The 21,991-nt window shown below is 31.6% G+C and overlaps 1 protein-coding gene across 4 annotated transcripts in view; it reads left to right on the top strand.

Annotated features, from left to right (window-relative positions):
• The first annotated feature begins 1,625 nt into the window (after positions 1 to 1,625).
• The window catches only part of cib (thymosin beta cib), a 36,148-nt gene continuing 15,782 nt past the window's right edge, over positions 1,626 to 21,991 (top strand). For 2 of the 4 annotated variants that reach the window (XM_068777832.1, XM_068777830.1), the window contains exon 1: positions 1,637 to 1,740. The gene's annotated coding sequence lies outside the window, so the exon portion shown is untranslated. Of the gene's footprint in view, positions 1,741 to 21,991 lie in introns of all 4 variants that reach the window. The other 2 variants (XM_068777831.1, XM_068777829.1) reach the window with 2 other exon arrangements.

The raw sequence follows: 21,991 nt of genomic DNA, 5'->3' as shown, positions 1-21,991 counted from the left end.
TACAGTGGTACCTCGACATACGAGTGCCCCAACATACGAGTATTTCAAGATACGAGCCGACGAGCAAGTGATTTTTTGCTTTGAGCTACGAGCGAAATTCGAGATACGAGTTCGGTTCGGTAGTAACACAAGATACAAGAGTTACAGTCACAGCAGCGTTCTGAGGTTATGCAAGAAATTGGTTTTGAGGAGTCAGAGGAGGAGGTTATTTCTACAAGTGAGATAAAGGAGATCTTAGGAATGTGGGAGAGGGTTTCACAGTTCGTGGGAAAAAAAAACACCCAGAAAAAGTTGCAACAGTCGCATCTGACCTTTTTAATGACCCTTGCCTAACTCATTTCCGGAACATTCTGAGAGGGAGAAAGAAACAAATCTCCTTGAACACGTTTTTTTCTAAACGGCCTACAGGTGAAAGCGAGAAAAATGTAGCGAAAAAGGCAAAGACCAGTGAGGATATCGATTTTATTTCTTTACATTCTCTTTTTTGTTTTTGTGCAATAAATATTTGTTATTTATAAATACGTTTTTATTGTTCAAAACCACGTAACAAAAATAACTGGGGTGACATTTTGGAGGTTGGAATGGATTAATGGTAGTTCAATTGTTTTGTATGGGGAAATTTGCTTCGAGATACGAGTAATTCAAGATACGAGCAAGGTTGCGGAACGAATTAAACTCGTATGTCGAGGTACCACTGTATATCATTTCTTATGACGTTCTCTTATTAAGACTTTTCCAAATTTAAACTAAAACATGGTTTCTTTTTAAAAAATATTTTTTTTTAAAGTTGGAACAACATTATCATAGACCGGTTAGAAATAGCCTATATTAATCCACCTTGTGGACGAACCTCCTACAACGCTTGAAGTGGTCTTCACTTCTCATATAAGATTCCGAACTATGAGACCCTAACGGATATGTGTTCTGCACGCTACATGGCATTCTTATTTCAAATTCAATCTGCAAATCTACGGATTACCTTTTATCTGATTAGATCTCGTAGGAAAATCCCGAGCAAAGTCTTCTCCGTGGCTCGTTGAGGGTCTATAACAGTGTTTCCCAACGTGGGACCCACAGTGCACAGGGAGTCAATTCAAAAGTGCACTCGTCACGAGATTAGGGGGTCGTATGAATTTTAAAAAAGTTGAAAAATTGCTCATAGAACTGCTATAAGCTACTAAAATTCTGAGCGGTGAACATGTCAGCCAATGACGCCCACTGCAAAGCATGTCTCCTCAATTATCATCACGATACGCTGCCCGTATTAAATCATTTAGCCCAACCTTGACCATGTCGTCGTTTACCGTCAACACTTAACCAATATAAATTATATTCTTGTTAGCATCTGTTAACATTGTTTTTAGTTCACTACTTTAAAAGTTTTAAATACATGTTATAAGAAAGACGAATATATTTCATATAAAATTTAAAAAATGTTTCAATGCACCCAGCAACGATATTTAATAATAATGGATAATTAACAATAACTAAATATCGTTACGGTAGCGTAATCTATCGCATGTGTTTCCTTTATAATTATAATTGTTTTTGAACGTGAATCATCGTGGATGAACGCCGCGCGCGGTCTTTGCCTAGCTGGCCGGCAAGCGACGTCAGCGCCTCCCCCGAAATCCACCCGCAACTTGACGAGTTGAGTTCACAGACACTACTCAGTCGCATTTCGCCGGTCCAACGTAGTGCTCGTATTTATCTCTTATTTACTCCTTCGAATAATCCTAGGTGAGTTTTATTTTAATTTATTTTTCCTCCATTAATACATGACCACATTAATTTAAAAAATATTTCGACAAAGTTAATTTGTTACTTTTTCTAATAAGATACCGTTGTATGATTATTTGATGTGAAAGACATTTTCTGTTTAAAAATTCGTAACTTATAATAATTGAAATAATATAGTATTATTATTCGGTTTAATAGTGTAAATATGTTATTATAGTCGTTAAAAAGAGGGTGCGTCCCGATGATTTCATCGCTATCCATCGACTCTTTTTTTTAACACGGTTAAATACATTATTGCAGTACATTCATTGTTTTGTTGCTTTATTGCGCTATTCTTTTGTGTGTCGTATTATTTAAGATAACATTATTGTATTGAAGAAAGCGACAAAATGGCCGATAAAAATTATCAAGAGTGCATTAACTTATTTATACATACCCGTATTTGAAAGATATCGACATTCCGGCACAATTTCTTTTTCATATCTATACTGTATATGTAATACATTATTAAAATGAAATAAAAAGAAAATACAGATATATGTAACAAAAGAAATAACTGTACGGATACGGTACGTTTGTCAGAATGTATTATGTTAATAAATACAGTAACTCTGATGAGCAAACCATCTCCAGTCATTCAACTTTAACGTTTCATTTGGATTTAGTGCTTACGTAGTAGATGCTAAGAATGCAGATTGAAGCTTTGACATGATTCATTCTATCAATTTTGAATATTTCATAAAAAGAACACCATAATTCGAATTATAAAATTGTTTATTTGAATTATTTGAGTATTACCAGATAAATTAAATACAGCTGGAGTTAAGCATTCTGTTCGTATCACTTGGGGTCCTAAATTTAGATTGTGAGTAACGCCACATGTTTGACACAAACGCTCTTTAAGTTTAGAAATAAACATTATGTATTTACATACTTTAAACTGTTTACTTAGGATGAATTCTATTTTAGACAGACACATTTTGACGATAAAAATCTATGACTTATAGTTTCAGCATAAGTTTTTTAAACATTCATTATCTGTTATTTATGTTCGAAAATAAGCCAAGGAAGGCTTAACGGATGATGTAAAAAAAAGTTTTTAAAATTAGTATTCCATGGAATAACTTTCACCGCATGCGTGAATCATCGAAACATGTTTAACAAATGTACAATTATTTCATTTTCCGTGAATTATATACGAAAGTATAGTATTCATAATTTATTGTTCTCATATTTAATCATAACATTTTTCTAAATTATTTTCATGTATACATTTGCTATTGTATATTTTTATTTATAATCTGTTAAAATTAATAATGTAATAGGCAAAATCCTGTGAATTTACTTACATTTATTCATAATAAAAATAAAATAATTTGTACACTATAAATTTTAGGCTGTGAGGCTAAATTTTAGTCTGTGAACATAACCCCATGTCGCCGATGCGACAATATTTTCGATTTATTTCCTGTTTTCATTTGAATGACTTCTTCGAAGTATGATTCACTTTAACCTACCAGTCGTGTATTGACGATGTGTAAAGAAATGTGTATAACTTAGTTTTGAAAACGTGCTTATTGTAGGTATGGACGTACGTAGTAATGTAAATAAATTGTACGTAGTATAATCCACTCAGACGGGAGATTGTCTGGTTTGCTGAAGCGAGACGAAATACCTCCCGGGGGTGTGTACGAAAGAGACGGCAGTACTGTCGAATCGATTGCGAGACTTCCACCCCTGATATTTGAAGATTAGGGGATGCTGTGGGGGTTTAGTTTATTGAACGATGACGGAATAAACCATTGCGTTCGAATTTCGAATTCATTAACAGTCGAAATTCTCATAGAACAACCGTAGTTTTATTAGTCATGTAGTTGGTGAAAATTTTTCACATTCCTTTTTTATTACAAGATTATTATAGATGGGCTTTAAAAAAACATTTTTTCTTTTCTACATATTAAAACGCTGACTTTTTTTACTTCTTTAAACTTACTAATAAAGAATGAATTAAATAATTCGTTTTATTAGTTATTTATTGTAATAAATTCTAAATGAATCAAACAAACTGTTTATCCAATTTTATTATAAAAATATTATAGATCTATATTTAAACTATTTAGTTATAATAAGGCAGCTTTACATTAAGATCTGCGGTCTTTCAAAACTTCTGCCATGTGAACAAAATATTTTTTAAATTTAAAAATGGAACGTTTTTATTTAAGGTTACAATTTTTGGGCTGAGTTTGGTTTGTCCGTCATTTCGATGCGAAAGTATTTCGACAATTTAAATAAAATTAAGAAAAAAAATATTTTGAAATCCGAACGAAACACGCATAACCGGTGGCGCCAAGTGAACATTTGGCGGTCATCGACCTCATCGATACATTAGTGTTTTATGTATACACCGATAATCGATAATTCGTACAGTATTTTCTTTTTTATAAATTTTATTTACTTTTTTTACTCCAAATTGTACGCCAATAGACATAAGAAGAAATCAAATGTAATAGGCCGAAATAAAATGAAGTAAAATGAGCGGAATGAAATACTTCGATAAATGCAATATCTGTTGTTATACAACAATTTTAATTATTTAAAAAAATACTGTTCTTTACTGTCATTATTTATGGCAGAAATCAAGTAGGCAAAATATCGAGACCTATGGAAATAATAAAATCGATAAAAAATCGATTTTTTTAATCAATATACTTCTCGAACTTGTCTTTGTAAATATCTAAGCTACTCGACAATATAAAAAATATTATTAAAATTTATTTATCTAACTGGACGATGTTTGCGCAATTAAATGATAATTTCAAATCGTTTTACATTTCACTTTAAAAGTAAATATTATATTTTTGTAGCTAAATATTTTGTGCGTTTTATTTTATCTATCACATGTCGCTTGCGTTGGTTTGTCCCCTACCATAGACTACAGACTGGAATTATAGATATATAGTGGGTGTAAAACGAAGGGTGAATCGGTTCTAGGTATCCTAAGCGGGAGGACTACAGATCAATACGGGGCGAGGGTTGTCGAGCCGCAGTTTGGGGGAGAAATAATGGCGGCCGCACACAAAACGATTCAGACGCACCACGCGCCACGGTTCCGTAGTTTATTATGCGACGTAGCTCTCGCCTTTACATACCTACCCACATTACACGAACACGAATTGCGTCTATCATATTTTAACATCTTAATATTATAATATAAAGTTTTTTTTTTTAAATTTATATCGCTGGGGTGTTTTTTTGCGTTTACTGAGCGCAGACAATTGAGAGAATGTTTACCGCTATATACAAATTTTCATAGGGTAAATAAATCTGAAATTTATACATTTTTCTTATATAATTTAGAACTTTACTCAATTATACATTAATGTATTTCAAGTCTCTAAGTAAGAAAAGGACCAATATTTAGCCACTTCCGCACATGCAGTGGCATCTTCAGGAGTTACCCCGTGGAGGGGTGAAACACGTATTGAGTAATTTGGTGGTGGCGGTTGTGTGATTCGCATTGTTTGCCGCATACGCATTTATCAGCGGACTGGCGGGCGGTGCATTTCATTGCACGACTACCACTGCATGTGCGGAAGTGGTAAATATTGGTCCTAAATATTGGTTGGTATATATATATATATCTGGCATCCAGCTACTTCCAGCTACCTTGATTATGCCGTCGGTCTACCTAGTGTGGATCCTACCCACCGTCTACCGGCACCTGGTCGCCACAGGAACCTTTCGAGAGAAATGGCTAAAGGTTGCACGAGTGATTTGCCCCGTCCACTACCTTTTCAAACGAGCAATTCTTCAAGCTTCCTCAATAATCTTGGTTCTTTTGCGGACCTCCATTTTCCTGATTCCATCTCGCTGCAAAACTCCGAACATAGTCCTCTCATTTGTTCTGGTGACCTTGAGTCTTTGTATGAGGTCCGTCGTAAGTGATCACTTCTCAATCCATATATCACCATCATCATCATATATTGTGTATATATCTAATATATACAATTCTCGTATCACGGTGTGCGTGATTGAACTCCTCCGAAACGGTTTAACCGATTTTCGTGAATCTTAAAATCAAATCTTTTTTGAGAATCGGACATCTATTTTTCATCACCCTAAATGTTAAGGGTGGTCCACCCCGAAATTTTTATTTTTTAGACAAAATTTTTTGTCTTTATTTTTTTATAATACAGCATACAAAAATACATACAACCCTAAATTTTTACCTCTCTACGATCAACCCTTATTTTTTATTTAAAAACTTTTTTTTTTCAAAACAACGTTTGCGGTATCAGCTAGTATACACAGTATATACATGTAAACAAATACAGGTGTGCTTATTTGAATATATAAGACGTTAATAAATAGAGACAAGATCTTTTTCAAGATGTATTTAATTAATATTTATATATGTGCGCATTATGAAAGAACAATATGATACAACTGTTTAGTTTTATCATTATACCGTTTTCGGTTTTAATTAAATCGAGTTTATTGAACCCTTAATTAACTCATGAGGTGTTTCTTGCTTAAATTTCTGTGTGAATTCGTAGCGTGTTCAAAGAAAAAAAAATTGTAAGTGGAAGCGCATTGGCAGCCATCCGTGTTGCTTCTTTAATTTTTAATTGCTCGCATCGCAACTTGACGGTCCATAAAGTTTCGAGCGTAGATTTTAAACTTGCATTCTAGAATAGTGAGGTCGATGACATTGTTCGTCATGTTTTTGACACATAACATTTTAGTCATCGGTTTTTATACAACACTAAACGATTTCCATATAAAATGATTCAGATCCATATTCGAAATATTGTTATTCTTTATTCAAACGACATAAATTTTTAAATTATAATCTGTATTTGAAATTGTTTCATAATTTAAATAATAAAAACTTTATGACAGTTTATGTCGCTCATTTGTCAGCTTAGACTTACATTTCAATCACCCTATATAAAATCGTGATGACTTTAGAAAATATTATAATAAAAAAAAATTATTTTGAAATGCTACATGCCAGTAACTTCGCTGTTGAGTTTTGTATGTACAATACATTAATTGACAACAAATTAGTTATGCATTTATCCTTCTCTATTAGTTAAAAAATTACGTTAACATTGTTCGAAATTTGTAAATTCTTGAATAAATATTTCGAATCGGTAAATTTTCTACAAACGACTATAAAAATTAAAAATTCGTTCAAAAATGACACTACACATAAATAAATTGTTTTCAAGTATTTAAAGTACAGAATGTTAACATTTATTAATAATAATTTATTTTTACAACTTTAAAATCGCAGTAAAACGAAACCTTACCTAACCTAACCTAAAAAAAAAATTCTTTAAATAGGTTATGCGACCTTTTTTTGGCGCCAAAATGTGACATCTGTCATATGTACTTAAATCACTAGTTCTATTAATAATAATCCAAAAATCCAATTTAAAATAAATTTATACACAAAGAAGCTAATATATATGACAAAGGATTGTATATATAATCTGTCGCCATGATTACAATGGCACAGACGACGGCTAAACAATGAATGTAGATTAATAATCTGCGCGCGTAGAAATAGCGCGGGATAGGCTCGCGTCATACTCGGGAATGTTGAGATATTTTGCATCGGAAAATAAAACCTTGTCTACATGTCGCTTTCATTTTTAACTTTTGTACGATTTAATTTTACATTCTTGCAAATTATTACATTTATTTTATTAACACTTTTTTTTCAACATACACAGTAAATAGACGGATAAAAAAACAATTCATATGATACAAGAGGCGATCTTATCGCTCGAGGCGATCTCTACGATTCAACCTTTAGATTGAGGATTACATATTAGCTGCCTTGATAGATTTTGTTGCATATAAATATATTTATATATATAGAGAGAGAGAGCGCAAATGCGCAAAATACAGACAGACGTTTTGTAATCTCGTTAAACTTGACGTGACATGAAAGCTGCATTACAAGTGGTAATCGGATGTAAAGATTAAACTAGGAAGGCTCAGACGACGCTGTCTAAGAGAATTCGTTCCCTTTACACAGGATGTCCCAAGTCTATAATTTGCAATCGTTTGCGAGTATCATATATAAACTTATAAATATGTATGCATTGCATATCGAATATTTAGTTGTAATAAAAAAATATAAAAACCGGTTATTCAAAAAAACCGGTTATGTAATAATTATTCGTCGTCCTAAATAAAACCGATTATCGAAAGTAAATTAAAACAAAATGCTTTAAAAGCAAATATCTATTTGAATAATAGAAAGAAATTACCAATAAATGAAGATATGTATTAACATTTTTCATGCAATATGTCAATAACTTCTGGCTGTATATAGTTTGCAGGGACAGATAATAAAAAATAAATAATTATAATATATAGTAATTCGAAATTTAAAATTTCTTTATTTCTAAAACGATTGACTTTCTTTTATGGTATACCGTACATTAATTGGTAGCAAATCAGATATACATTTACCAGTTTAAACCTTTTATACTGTGTAATACATTAAAAGAAACCATAAACGCGATAGATGGGCTAGTACAAGCTTTGACTTTTAAATGGAATTGAGGTGGTCATGTAGCACGTATGCAGGATCAGATATAGACCAAAAAGTTACAGCGCAGAAAAGTCCACTTGGCGAAAGAAAGAGAGGAAACCCTGCGCAAGGAAGACGACATAATTAAAGTCGCAGGTGCATATTTGTTCCATAAAGCCGAATTTAGAGAAGATTGAGTATCCTTGAAGGATGCCTTCTCCTGCAGTAGTTCTAGCAGAATATTAAAAATCATACCATAGATCAGAGTTCCATAAACTTTTTTGTGTCGTAGACCCCTTGCCATGTTTTTCCGTGTTGGGTAGACCCCCCCTACTTACCTGATATTGATTTCCTGTAAATTTCTAACTAGTGATGTTTAGTGTAAAAACACATGTTAATTTATACATTTATTAATTGAATTTAAATTAAAACTACTCAAAATAAAATTTTGTATCTGTTATGTAAAATATACGTATCATTAAATAAACATAATTTTTTATTTCATAGGTACTTTTATAAATAATGTAAATGTTTTGATATTATAAGATAGTATGATGTAAGTAAATAGGTACTATCAGTGTATGTGTTGAGGTCTATCGTGGACCGTCATTTTCATTTCATGGACCACTAAATTTTGTTTAACTGACGTAGACCCCTTGCAGGTTGTCATAGACCCCTAGGGGTCGATATAGATATATATATACATAGATTGTAGTCACTTTTTATTTTTTTTCTAAAAGTAACTACTATTTTTTTTGTTGTACTGAGTTATGTTCTATTTAAAAATAAAAGGTTTTTATTTTATTTTATAATAAGTTAATTTGTTACTTCTTTCGAAAATATTGACATTTTTAAATAGTATATAGACTAAGCGGAACATGTGGGTAGTTGCAAAATATAGTTCCATGTACCGAGATGCGACCGGTCAGGAATCTTCCCCTTTATAAATACATTTCGACGGAGCCGATGTAAGAGTCTAATTCAAGACGCAACATAAATACTGGAACATCATGGAGTACGCCAAAAGACGCATTCGGAGCACAGATAATTAATGCCGTCTCAATGCGAAATGTCATTCCTATCGTATATCTGTGGTGTATCGAAAAAAAAATATACATCGATATTATTGACTGAAATCTGTTTTGAAATTTATTTTCTATAGTAACACTCTATTAAAAAAACATAAAAAATTGTAAATAAATATCTAAGGAAATTACTTAATGGCTTCATCACCATCACCATCACCTTAGCGGTGAGACGACAACTATTTTAGGCGATGAATTTGACCTCTATCTCGCCTTATCTTCAATGATGAGGTCTAAGATGCTACATGCTTACCAAAAAGGAACCTATTCACTATTTTCTCGAAGTCTCCTTAGTTTTAATTGTCTGGAAAAATAACGCCAATAGGTCGTTCCACTCCTTAGCTGTTCGCACTATGAAAGCATTAACAAAACGCTTAATGCGGGTAGAAGTAATTTCAACCGTGTACGGATGTCGTGAATCCGTGAAAGATGGCGGATTTATTTGGTGTAATTCCCCCATTTAACAAAGTATATTGATTTCTCTTGTGATCATTGAAGGTAGTAATAGAAATTTTAGGAATGCAATCCAAAATAAGGTTTCTATTTATGAAAAAAAAATCAAATATCGCTTTTTATTATTCGAACAATTTTATCATCATTTCACCCAAAGGACGATGACCGGTAAGTAGTCTTAAATCCAGTTTCTTCGTCGGAACAAAATTACTTATAGCTCTTAAAATCTTTTACGTCTAATACTTACGTGACGAACAAACTGAACACCTGATTGTAAGTGTACAATCTTAGATATTACAAAGTATGGTGTTACTAGATTTTGAATAACAAAATTGGTGTGTAGAATTTATCACAGTATTATTAAAACCACACAAATTATTGGTTAGTTATAACATAGCTAAGGATGCGTTCACATGAGGAAAAATATCGGAATGGTATAATATTTTTAATATTCCCGGAGTAATTGATTATATATGTAAGTTTTAAAAAGGGTGAACACTATTCAAAATTAAGGGTTACAGAAATAGAGTAATGATAATACAGTAATTCAAAATCAAATTAATGCATATTAAAAATAATTGTTGTTTATTATCTGTTTCTGAATGCAGATTTACTGCAAGATGTTAAACGTCGTATCGTTGTAGAGTAATCATTTTACAGTTCCCGGCGATAAATATTGCACATCGACCTTTGGAAAGAGACAATCGTCTAAGTGTCCCACACTACTTATGTGACGTTTTGTCAGTCGTGCGACAGAGATAACGCTCTAAGAAGTCGAAATTAACCGATTGTCTCTTTCAAAGATCGATGTGCAATATTTATCACCGGGTATTGTATATAGGGTGATCGAAAATCTAATATATAAAATTCTCGTGTCACGGTGTTCGAACTTGAACTCCTCCGAAACGGCTTGACCGATTTTTACCAAATTTTACATGCGTATTCAGTATGTCTGAGAATCGGCTACTATCTATTTTCCATACCCCTAAGTGATAAGGGTGGTCCACCCCTAAATTTTATTTTTAATTTTTTAGACAATTTTTTTGGTTTTTATTTTATTATGATACAGCATACAAAAATACTCTACGATCAACCCATATCTTACATTTGTTAATTAAAAACTTTAATTTTTTTGCAAAACAACGTTTGCGGGATCAGCTAGTAGATGTAAAATCTTTTACATCTATAACCCATTTTTCGGGTACTTTAATATTGAACGTATCTCCTATACTGTGGATATATGTACCCCTAGTGTCGTATTGCGTCGTAAAATTGATACTGCAATACCGCATTGCGACCAGACGAGTGCCAAATTTCTCTTTTTCAAGTCCAACGCGTTTCGTCTCGACATCCCGACTTGTTTTCATAAATCTCTCTAACGGTTTTATATAGAAACTGTTTTCATGATATTTTCGGTGAAGATTTATTTCGTTCTATTTTTGAAAATCTCAACTTTTTAATCCTATGACTTTACTTATATCTTATTAATCTTACGTGAATATAAAAACATTTTTGATATAGTAGAAGCTCATTATTAGAGGTGTATATGTTCTATATATATGTCGCGAATACAGAAATCGACCCGACAAATAATTTTTTTTTTTAATGTAATTGAAGATATGGACATTTTGATTGAATTTCGTAATTTTATTTTGCTTGGCAGTTTTTAAAGTCAGTAGTCGCATTAGCAATTTGCCTTTTAAAAATGACTTCGTTCCATACACCGATCAATGTTCATAAATAAATCTCATAGCTCATTTACCATTATTAAACCTTCACAAAGATTTTTTAAATTAAAAATCACGCTTCCATTGCCTGTTGAAGCATCCTCTTCTGCTGTAAATTAAAAAAACTTTTTTTTTAGTCCATTTGATGACATTTACAAAGGATATTGTCACATGCTACCCAGTTGACATTTACCGATTCTGACAGAACGCAATTGGCCAGTATTATCTCCATTTTTGGTAGCAAAATAAAGTTTTGGTAGGAACATCTGTTTTGACTGCTATATATAAGAAGATTGGCAGAACAAAATATCAACTTTCATAACAAAATTAATAAGCTAGATTTAAATAAGTTTGATATGTTAAATAGGAAATAAGGAAAAAAAACTGTAAATGAAGTAGTACAAGGTTTCTGCCGTTTTAGGATAGAGTTGTGACGATTGTAATTAAAAAAAATCAACTTTATTTTTTCATTTAGAAACATTAGTCCAGTGATCTTATTTTAAATTTAGATATGCGTAGACAAAATATTATAATGTATAGACATAGACTAATATATAAGTAGCAGCTTTTTTTTTTCTAAAGAACCTTTCAAATATCGATGGTGAGTTAAAAAAGTTTATATGGCAATTATATTTTTTTTAAGTTTATCTGTGTGTTAAATTGTTGCCATATGAATGCAATGTAAAGGGTAAAGTAAACTTTTTATGAATAAATAATTTAATATTAAAAATTAATTAATGTGAGTATTATTTTTTTTTTAAACGGACAACGAAGGTCACAGTTGTCGAGGGTACTCCGATAACGTTTAATCTCATACGGTCTCCATCACGAGTGTTGCCATAAATGGAGAAAACTGTAAGCGTACTATATTGCTTGCCTTGTACGGTCTTACCGGCCAAGGTTGACATCTGGCTTGTGCTTCGATGATCTGATCAGGATAAAGGTATTGATGTCATGCGAATATATCTGCGAACACTTCTTAAATATTTTCAATTTATAATCTGTATTAAATCCGTTAAAATCTAATTCAAATTTGGAATAAATCGGTACGAAATCGCGTGACAAATAGATAGAATCGATGTTAAATTATATTATAATGTTTACAGCGTTCTAAATTACAATTTATCCTATTAATTATCTTTAATTAACGTACAACAAATTTTTTATTATTTATTCATGTTACGTTATTGTTCAGTAACCTTTTTTATAGTTCATAGGCAAAGGTCATATATCTCTCTCCAGCCTGATGTCGAACGACGAGTTCTACCACATATGCTTGCCTAGATGAGATATAGACGCCATTTTTAAGGTTCAGAAGTTTACCAAAGACATATATGGGGGATATACCGTAATCGCCAGACTTGGTAGGTGAATTGGCGATCGCAATAGACGCTGTTACCCATCCTCTTCAAACTTGTTTGTGAGCGCTGATAATCATTATGGCATAAAATGTGAATTATATAAATTTTTATCCCTACAATCGAACCCGCAACATACAATCGCTAGGCTATTGCTTTTTTTATTATGTACGGTATCTAATAATTTAGTAATAATGCAGGAACAAGATATAGTTTTTAAAAATGCGACACACCATTCAAGTCCGCTTGACACTTGTTTTTTATGCAAACTTCAAATAAATCGGTAAAAAATGGCGTGACGAATAGATAAAATCGATTTTAAACTCGATTAGTATACGATCCATCGAAATTATTGTCTCAATTGACAACGGAATAAATTTAATTTATTTTCCTGTTACGTTAGAGAAAATATAAATTCTTAAGAACAGAAACCATGAACCTTGGTAGGGAATGCTTGCTTTATTTATAGAATCAAGGTCGTGTCATCCTGCTGCTGCACACTCGTTGCGTCTAACGCGCAATAACTATGTATAGAATCTTATAATATCAAGGATAAGATCTAATATACAGGATGATTAGTTATAAGTGTAAATATTTAAAAGATGAATGTATGATACACCCTATATATATATACAAAAATTATTATTTAATAAGAAAAATCGTTTTGAAAAAATTCATTGCTATATATTAAAATTATTTATTGTTTGCTATCTGTCCCTCAAAGCTATTCGCAGATGTTACTGGCCAGTCGTATTTCAATAGAAAAAAATAAAATAATGTAAATTATTTAAAAAATTTATAGAAAATAGGTATATAAATGAGTGTTTACATCTTTAAAGTTTTTACACCTACCAATTATTTTGTATGAAAAAAAAAGTTTTTATATTTAAATTTCATGCTAAACATCACTATATTTACGAATTTAAAAAAAAACAATATAGTATGATTTCAATACAAATAGATAAACTTAAATAATAACCTAAATAGTAGTTCTAAAAATAGAAACGTTTCGTAAAGTGGCAACACCGCAATACGTACGACCGTGATTCTTACAGTTGACATTGGCAATGAACTATAAATTTTCGTTCCGTCCGAGCGACGGTTATTAAATAATAAAAGCAAACAAATAAATTATTAGCTAGTTCTATTTTTAAAATAAACTATTTCCGTTAATAAGCTATATATACTTCGAAATATAAATACGTCGTAATTGATTTATTGGAATCGATTTTATTATTTAATGAGGTATAAAAGAAGACTTTAATTTACATATATCCTTTTTTGATTATTTTACTGAAAATTTGATTCATATTTAATAAATAACATGTCTATTTATTTTATTAAATTTTAAAACGAAAATTATGACTAGTTTGCACAACCAACCTTAACTATTTATGTTATTTGTGTTAATATTAAAAAATTTAAAAACTATTCACTTAGATATTAAATAGTTTAGGAATATCTGCTTCAGTTTCTACGTATTAAACTAAGACCAACAATTAGTTATCTTTGAATAAGACGTTGGACGTTCTACGACTGCAATGATGAAATTAGAAAGCAGTGTTCACATTAACCAGATGAAGTAGACGGTTCGAATGGTGGAGACGACGAGACGAAAATATTGGCATAAATAAGAACATAATTACACTAAAGTGATTGTGACGTAATTGAAATTTGCTTAAAATTACAAATAATTTTGACTAAATATTAAACATCGAATGAGTGCATAGAAAGCTCGCAGCAATAAAGTTGATAGACAATATAAAATATAAAGCCATTGCGAAGCAAAAACTATATGGGAGTGAGATCGACGATCAACTTACGGGTGAAATTTTAATAACTTTGAAACTTTCTACGGTAGCAAGCGACGTGACTCATACAGCGTGTCCCTCCTCCCCTCCTGGCGTCGTATAATCTTTCTCTTTCGCTCCAAAGCGAAAGACGCGATATCGACCCATGCGCTTTTTTCGCCATCGAATGAATAAAACGCTATAAACTAGAGCTATTCACATGCTATATTATACGTTAAATATATTTATTGTATAGATAGTTATAGCATAATAACTTTAAATGCTACTAAAAGAACGTCTACATATTAAGATATTTGATCCGTTTATTTTGAAAGTGGTATAATTCACTTAAAAATGAAAAGATACCGTTCAATTATATTTAGTGTTGCCATTAACTAGATTTTTTTGAAAAAGTGACTTATGTCAGTTTCAAAATAAACGACTCATTTTTAAAATTGTGTATCTTTAAATCGTATTAAATACTAACCTATTTCTAAAATAGCGTTAAAGTAAAAACTGTTATTTACATATGGATATTAATTCACTAGAGTCTGAAATAAAAGCCATTTTTAATAATATTTATAATTATATATTTTCGTCATCAAACCAGGCTCGGAAAAATAATTAAAAGATATTTGGGCTAAAAAAAATAACCAAAAAACAACTGAACCATAAACGACCGAATAGCATCCTTAAATAATTATTTTTAATAACACTCGCTTAACCACATACTAAAATTCATCGGTTTATTATTTATGACATAAAACAGGAAAAATGTCAAATCAGAGTTAAGGAATAACTGATGCGTTTCTGCCTGTTTCGGTAGGGTCAACATTACGAACCTAGCATTAGTAGTTTATGTATAAATACATATATAAATACATACACTATATTAATTTCTTGACTTTCGGATGGTGTTTAGCAAAAACTATTAAGAAATATATATTTTTTATAGTATTTTTGAATATTAGTAAAAGAAAATTATTTTTAAAAAGTCATGTTCTTTTTTTATTGTTTTAATATCATTTCAGTCTTGTGCCTGTTGTTCAAGTAATCTTTGGTATATTATTTAATACTGTCAAATAGCGCACCAAATATGTAAAAAAAAATTATTTGAACATTTTTACTGTAACGTTTTGTTTACCTACTAAGTTTTCATAAATAGACTTATGCATTAATCGAATATTAATCCAGTTTACTATAATCTCCATTTTTTAAAATATGAAATGATTAATTTTTATGTATATTCAAAAGTTTAATTTTTTTGAAAACGGGTTTTTTAATAAAACATCTAAGTTAGGATCAACTTAATACACAATAGGCGTTTTACATTCTTTTCACATATCAAAAATGTAGTCAACCATCTTTTTACCGGAACACATGACGTCATTTCTTTTAAAAATGGAAGCTTAATGACAGATCCTTATTATTATGAGTCACAGTTTAAAAATTAATTGCATAAATTTATAATTTTTGATGTAGATAATTTATTGGTTATATTTCTATTAAAATAATTTGGTATTAATTTTCTTCGAATGTTATTGGTATTTAATAATAATAAGTTTATTTGGTGCATGCCAGTAGGCTAGACGGCGTCGGCGGACATTTTGTATTGCGACCATCTGGCGCGCATGGCGCACGCGTGTTTGGGATATTTTTTGTATCACGTTTTAAATCTTGCTTTACTCGTTTAATTCTTTACCGTATAAGGAATTGGAAAGGAGCCATGACACGACTCGAACCGTTACACGCTGTGATAATGATGTAAGCGTAAAATATATGAAATTTATTTACTTATATGTTCTGTGGTTTATGTTTTCATGTCAATTTTTTTTATTTTGTAAATAAAATGACAACATTGAAATGGCGGTGAAATTAATACGTGCTTTGTAGAATTGAATGTTAATATCAAAAGAAATGTATAATATATATGCGGATATAATAAAAAAAGTATATTGGTCCCTAAATCATCACCGAAGTGACATTTTGGCGACGAACGATAGGCCGATTCGAATAGTTTTTCTATTAGCTTGTATAGGTTATGTTTTTTTATTGTTATATTATAATTATTGCATTTAAAATTAAAACGTAGTAAGTTACATTAGTAATATAAAGGTAAATAAATTTAATTTGTCTTATCTATAGTATAGTCCTTCGGTATATCAGGGGATCATAATTCAAGTTTTAGGTAATATTTTATTTAATGATTAAAAAAATATCGTCCAATTTACGCCCACTTCAAGGCCTCTTCTGCAAAGCTTCTCCCAAAGATTCTTCTAGAAATGATAGGCCCTTCATACTAGCACAACAGTGCGTCTACCGGATCCTGAAACAAATATGTTTCACATATTTCTACAGACTTAAGTTTATGTTTACGTACCCTAGCGGTAAAGGACTGAGATTTATGATCGTAAGGTGGCGGGTTCAATTTCCGCGATACAATCCTATATAATTTACAAGTGCATTAATTATAAAGGATTACCACTGCACACAAACAAGTTCCCAGAGGATGGTTGGTAGTGTTCTATGTACCAAAATACCACACTTGTCTCCAACCTGTCTGCCAAGGGTGGCGATTATGGTATATTGTCCCATAGATATCTTTTTATGCGTTGAAATAAATGAATGAAATTTGTTTTATACGTGTTTAATAAATTCGTCGAAAGGACAACCAGTGTGACGCATTTAAAAAATTGTTTACGACGTGCGTTTCAAATGAGTCACTGTTGATATGGACTTGTTCACTTTTTAGATAGTGATGTTCTATAGAATATCATTCTTATCTTTAAAAAGTTTTGACATAAATCTTGCTAAGTAGATAACAATATTTTGTTTATACAATAATAAATATTTTGCTTTGTATTTATTCGTGATTTTTGTTGCTTCGTTTTAATTTTCACTTTTGCACACGTGGCCTTGGTTTGTATAAATGGCCACCGTTCCTCGTAAAGGGAAGCAAGGACAATATATTCTCAATAAATTGTTTACTGATTTTTTATTTTCATCCTTCTATCTTTCAAATTATCTTCCACAGTATTTTATATTATTGGTCATATTCCCTCTCAATCTTTTCCATACATTATTTTTCTCTATGCGTCATCTTCCTTACTTCGCCGTCACCACCAGAGATTAACTTTTGTTTTGTTTTATTTTTATTTATTTACTTTTCTTTATTAAAATATTACATTTACTTAAATTTCAATGTTTTTCTCATTCTAGTTTTTCCCGATTAGGATTTGTTGCTTTTATTTAACCTTATTATCTTTTTACAATACTCCAAGAAGATTTGGCGCTCTTCTTCATCCAATAACAGCTTGGCAATGTTACCCTCTTCTATTCTCTCCTGTAACCAAAACTAATAGTCTGTATGTGACGGCCGGTGATCAGGAGCGCCACGGTCTGGTCCACCGACCCTCGTGGCAGTTATAGATTCCGTGGGATCGTGAGGGCAGTGCGCAGAGGAAACTCTTAACCTAAAACCTCTTAAGGTAGGGGGATCCTAGGCTTTGGCTGTTAGGTTCTTCTGTTCTGATCTCAGCGGCCTCCCAACCAAGGAAGATTGGGTGGCCGTTGACTTTAGAACGCTTATCTCCATGGAGCGACTTGGTCAAGTGCTTGTATGAACGGTTCAGTGTTTAAATGTATTGTCTTGTGTATTTAAATATCTTCAAGTAACAACAGCGTACATTAAGAAAATTCGTTTATTGTCAGACTACGCAGGATAATGAATATACGTTTAAGAAATTCCTAGTTATTTTATTAGATTTTGAGTTATGTTGTTAGGGCTGTAGTGCCAGTTACAAAAAAAAATATCCACATTGTAAAAAAATCTTTTTAATTTTGTTATCACAACAAAATTAACTTTTTTTAAGAAAAAAACTTATGTAATGTTTAAATATAGGTTTGAGTATGTCTTTGGAGTTCCGCTCTTACCTTTCGAGAAAAATCGATAATTGTTATTTTTTTTATTAATATGTAATAGTCTTCGTAAAAACACATACATAGATTATATAAGAATTTAATATTTTTCTATTTAAAAAATACAAGCTTGTCCGAGAACAAATGACTAGTTAATGATATTACAAAATCTGGTTGTAATTTCGTTGTTAGGAATGTAACGGTGAAATTAAATTAAATTTTTATGTATATGCAAATAGATAAAGAATTAATTTATTACTCGGATGGCGTGAAAAATAAAATCATTTGAATAAATTTTAAGAACCGAAAAAAAAATACATTTACATGGGGACAAATTAATGATATTTAATGTTAAAATGATACGTTTATTGGGATAATTTAAATAGATGTCCCAATAGACCATATTATTTCAAAAACTAAATTCATGTTTCACACGATGACTTAAGGGCTATACAAATACTTTCTAGAATGTTCTTAATACTGAAATTAAAATTTACAATTTGATTTCGAACTGAAAAAGTTTTTTGTATAATTCCAGGAAACGTCGCGGGCACGGCTGGTCAATAATTAAAATAATCGTTGTGAAATATGTTATATATTTGAAAGCGAAATAATTCTAATTTGAATTCGAACGCGCAAAAATTATTTGAAATATTGTGGCGGTTGTGGCCAGTGATAGTTATTATTTTAAGGAAATAATTAACTAAATGTTTATTAGAATTTTCGTAACTGTCAATACACACACACACACACACACACATATATATATATATATATATATATATATATATATATATATATATATATATATATATATATATATATATATATATATATATATATATATATATATAGTTATGATTCTGCTAATTCGCTTTGCCAACCGACCGTTACAAAGTTGAATCATTTAGTTTACGTAAAAATATTTTGTTTGGTGACATCTCGGCACAGGAAAATACCTTAATTATTTTTTAAAACCGCAACATATGCTCAATAAACACACAATTTATATTCATTTTATTATCTATATATGAACATTTACAATGATCAGTCACGAAAATGTCCTGAGGATCCAGATTGATTAAAACTGACATACCCTTTTAGAAGAGCCAGTTATAAACTCAAATGGGTCTTTTTGTAGTAGAAAAATTAAAAAATGAACAGTGGTATCCCAGCGGTATGGACTGAGAATTGCGATCATAAGTTGCGGGTTCGATACCACGGATTCAGTCTTATATAATCCACACTTTGTGCATTATAGAATTGCCACTGCTCACAAAAAAGTTTCCAGAGGATGGGCGGCAGCGTCCTCTGCGTACCATACACTGCCATTGCCAACCGTCTGCCAAGCGTGGCGATTATGATATATGCTCATTATAGATATCTTTGGGAGACGTTTATACCTTGCAGGGGGCGTCTATGACCTGAAATGACGAGAGACATTCACTCCCAAAGCTTTATTATCACTTTAAAACATATCAAGGGTTCAGTAGGATTTTATTACAAATTTAATTATCAAATTTCTTAAATTTATTACTATATAATTTAGATATATCACACTGGAATATCTTGTACAACGCTACTCAGGAATCAAGTAAAGAAATCAAGTTATAAATTCAAGTCTCCGCTTAACAAACTTATAAAATCTTCAAATTTGAAGTCTTGAAGACACGATCATATTGTCGATTGGATATAGATTACGCAGGAATGAAATCAAAATGCTAAAAATGACAGATTAGCAAAGCAAACTATTAATTGGTATCCTAAAGATATGATACTTAACATTTTTCGGACTACCGTCAAAATTACTAGAATAAAATCCTTTATAGTTTAATGTTTTGTAATCATTGTTTCGATATGGCGTCAACTACTGGACATTTAAGTAAGAAAAGGACCAATATTTAGCCATTTCCGCACATGCAGTCGTAGTCGTGCAACAAAATGCACCGCCCGCCTGTCAAACACAGTCACTAATCGGTGTAACATAATTCCTGAAGATGCCCCGTGAAGAGTGAAACACGTATTGAGTGATTAAACGGTGGTAGTTGTGTAATTCGCATTGTTTGCCGCATGCGCATTTGTCAGCGGGCTGGCGGGCGGTGCACTTTGTTGCACGACTACTACTGCATGTGCGGAAGTGGTTAAATATTTGTCCTTTTCTTACTTAGGATGGACTTCCGCAAAATAATGCCTGATTCCATTAAGTACTGAACATTTACCCCCCAAATAAAGACCAAAACGTAGACTGACAATTTAGGGAACCTATATGTTTAGCCGTGGACGTTTTTCAGCTGAAATGATAACAGTATTCATCTAAACTATCTAAATTTTGAACTAAGTTTTAATAGCAAATAATTAGTTTTATATATTTGTTCAGTGGCGAAGTAATTAAGTGTAATGAACTCTCATTGTATTGCCTCTTTATTTTAATTATGTGCTTTAATGTTAGTATATGCACGTCCGCTCGCTGGACCAAGACGTTGCGGTACCCGTAATGAGATAGATACCGCTATCCGCGAAATAAATACATTCGAATGTACATTTTCATTTTGCTGTATTGTTCTTAATTTAAATAATTTTATTTCTTTTTTTGTCTACGTTATTAGAGGCCCTCTGGTACAGGGAATGTCTTGAGTGCACAAGGATACACCAATACCTCGCTTTGCGTCGTTTCGTTTTGCGTTTTTTTTTCGAAGTTGCGTCGCTGCTTAATTAGTACTAATTTTCACTGTGCGTCGTTAGATTTTCGAGGTTGCGTTGTTTTGGGTTCGAGTGTTTAATTTTTTTGGAAATTTTCTTTTTTTTCTAAAAGATGGCAACACTTTTGTTTCTAATAGTGCCGTGCCATCAAAACTCGGGGATTCCCTTCATAACTAAAAATCAACGCAATTTTAATACAGTTTTATTTTCACTTTGTTTTGCTAATTTAAGAGTTCAGTTTCAATTACGTAGTGTGTGGTAATGTAGTGCTTTTTTTAAAAAAAAAGAATAATAAATTTATATAAATTTTTACGTGTTGTTTTTGGTTACAAATATATATTTTTGTTTTTAATGCGACGCCCACTGATCATCTTGGGGGGGTTTAAGATCATCACCATGATCTGACTTCCCTCGAATATATCCGCACAAAAAAACCTTTATATTTCTTGAATAATTTTTTTAAAGATTTTTAGCAATTTTATACTATGCGACCTCTATTGACATTACAAAAACAGGTTTAAATGTACAGTACGTTGCGTTTATCCGGAAATGTTATATGATACACGAGCACTGAATAAGGTTACTCATTTCATTTCCTCTACACACGCACGGATGCCGACGAATTTTTGCAAGTACCATCTGCAACTTGTGGTTAAACCATGTAACAGGT

This window comes from Battus philenor, unplaced genomic scaffold, assembly GCF_028537555.1.
Source record: "Battus philenor isolate CCGP_79_NKW_IND1 unplaced genomic scaffold, ilBatPhil1.0.hap1 SCAF_14, whole genome shotgun sequence".
In the NCBI taxonomy this organism is placed as follows: Eukaryota; Metazoa; Arthropoda; class Insecta; order Lepidoptera; family Papilionidae; genus Battus; species Battus philenor.
The sequence above is the reverse complement of the archived record's forward strand: the minus strand, read 5'-3'. Positions and strand labels throughout refer to the sequence as shown.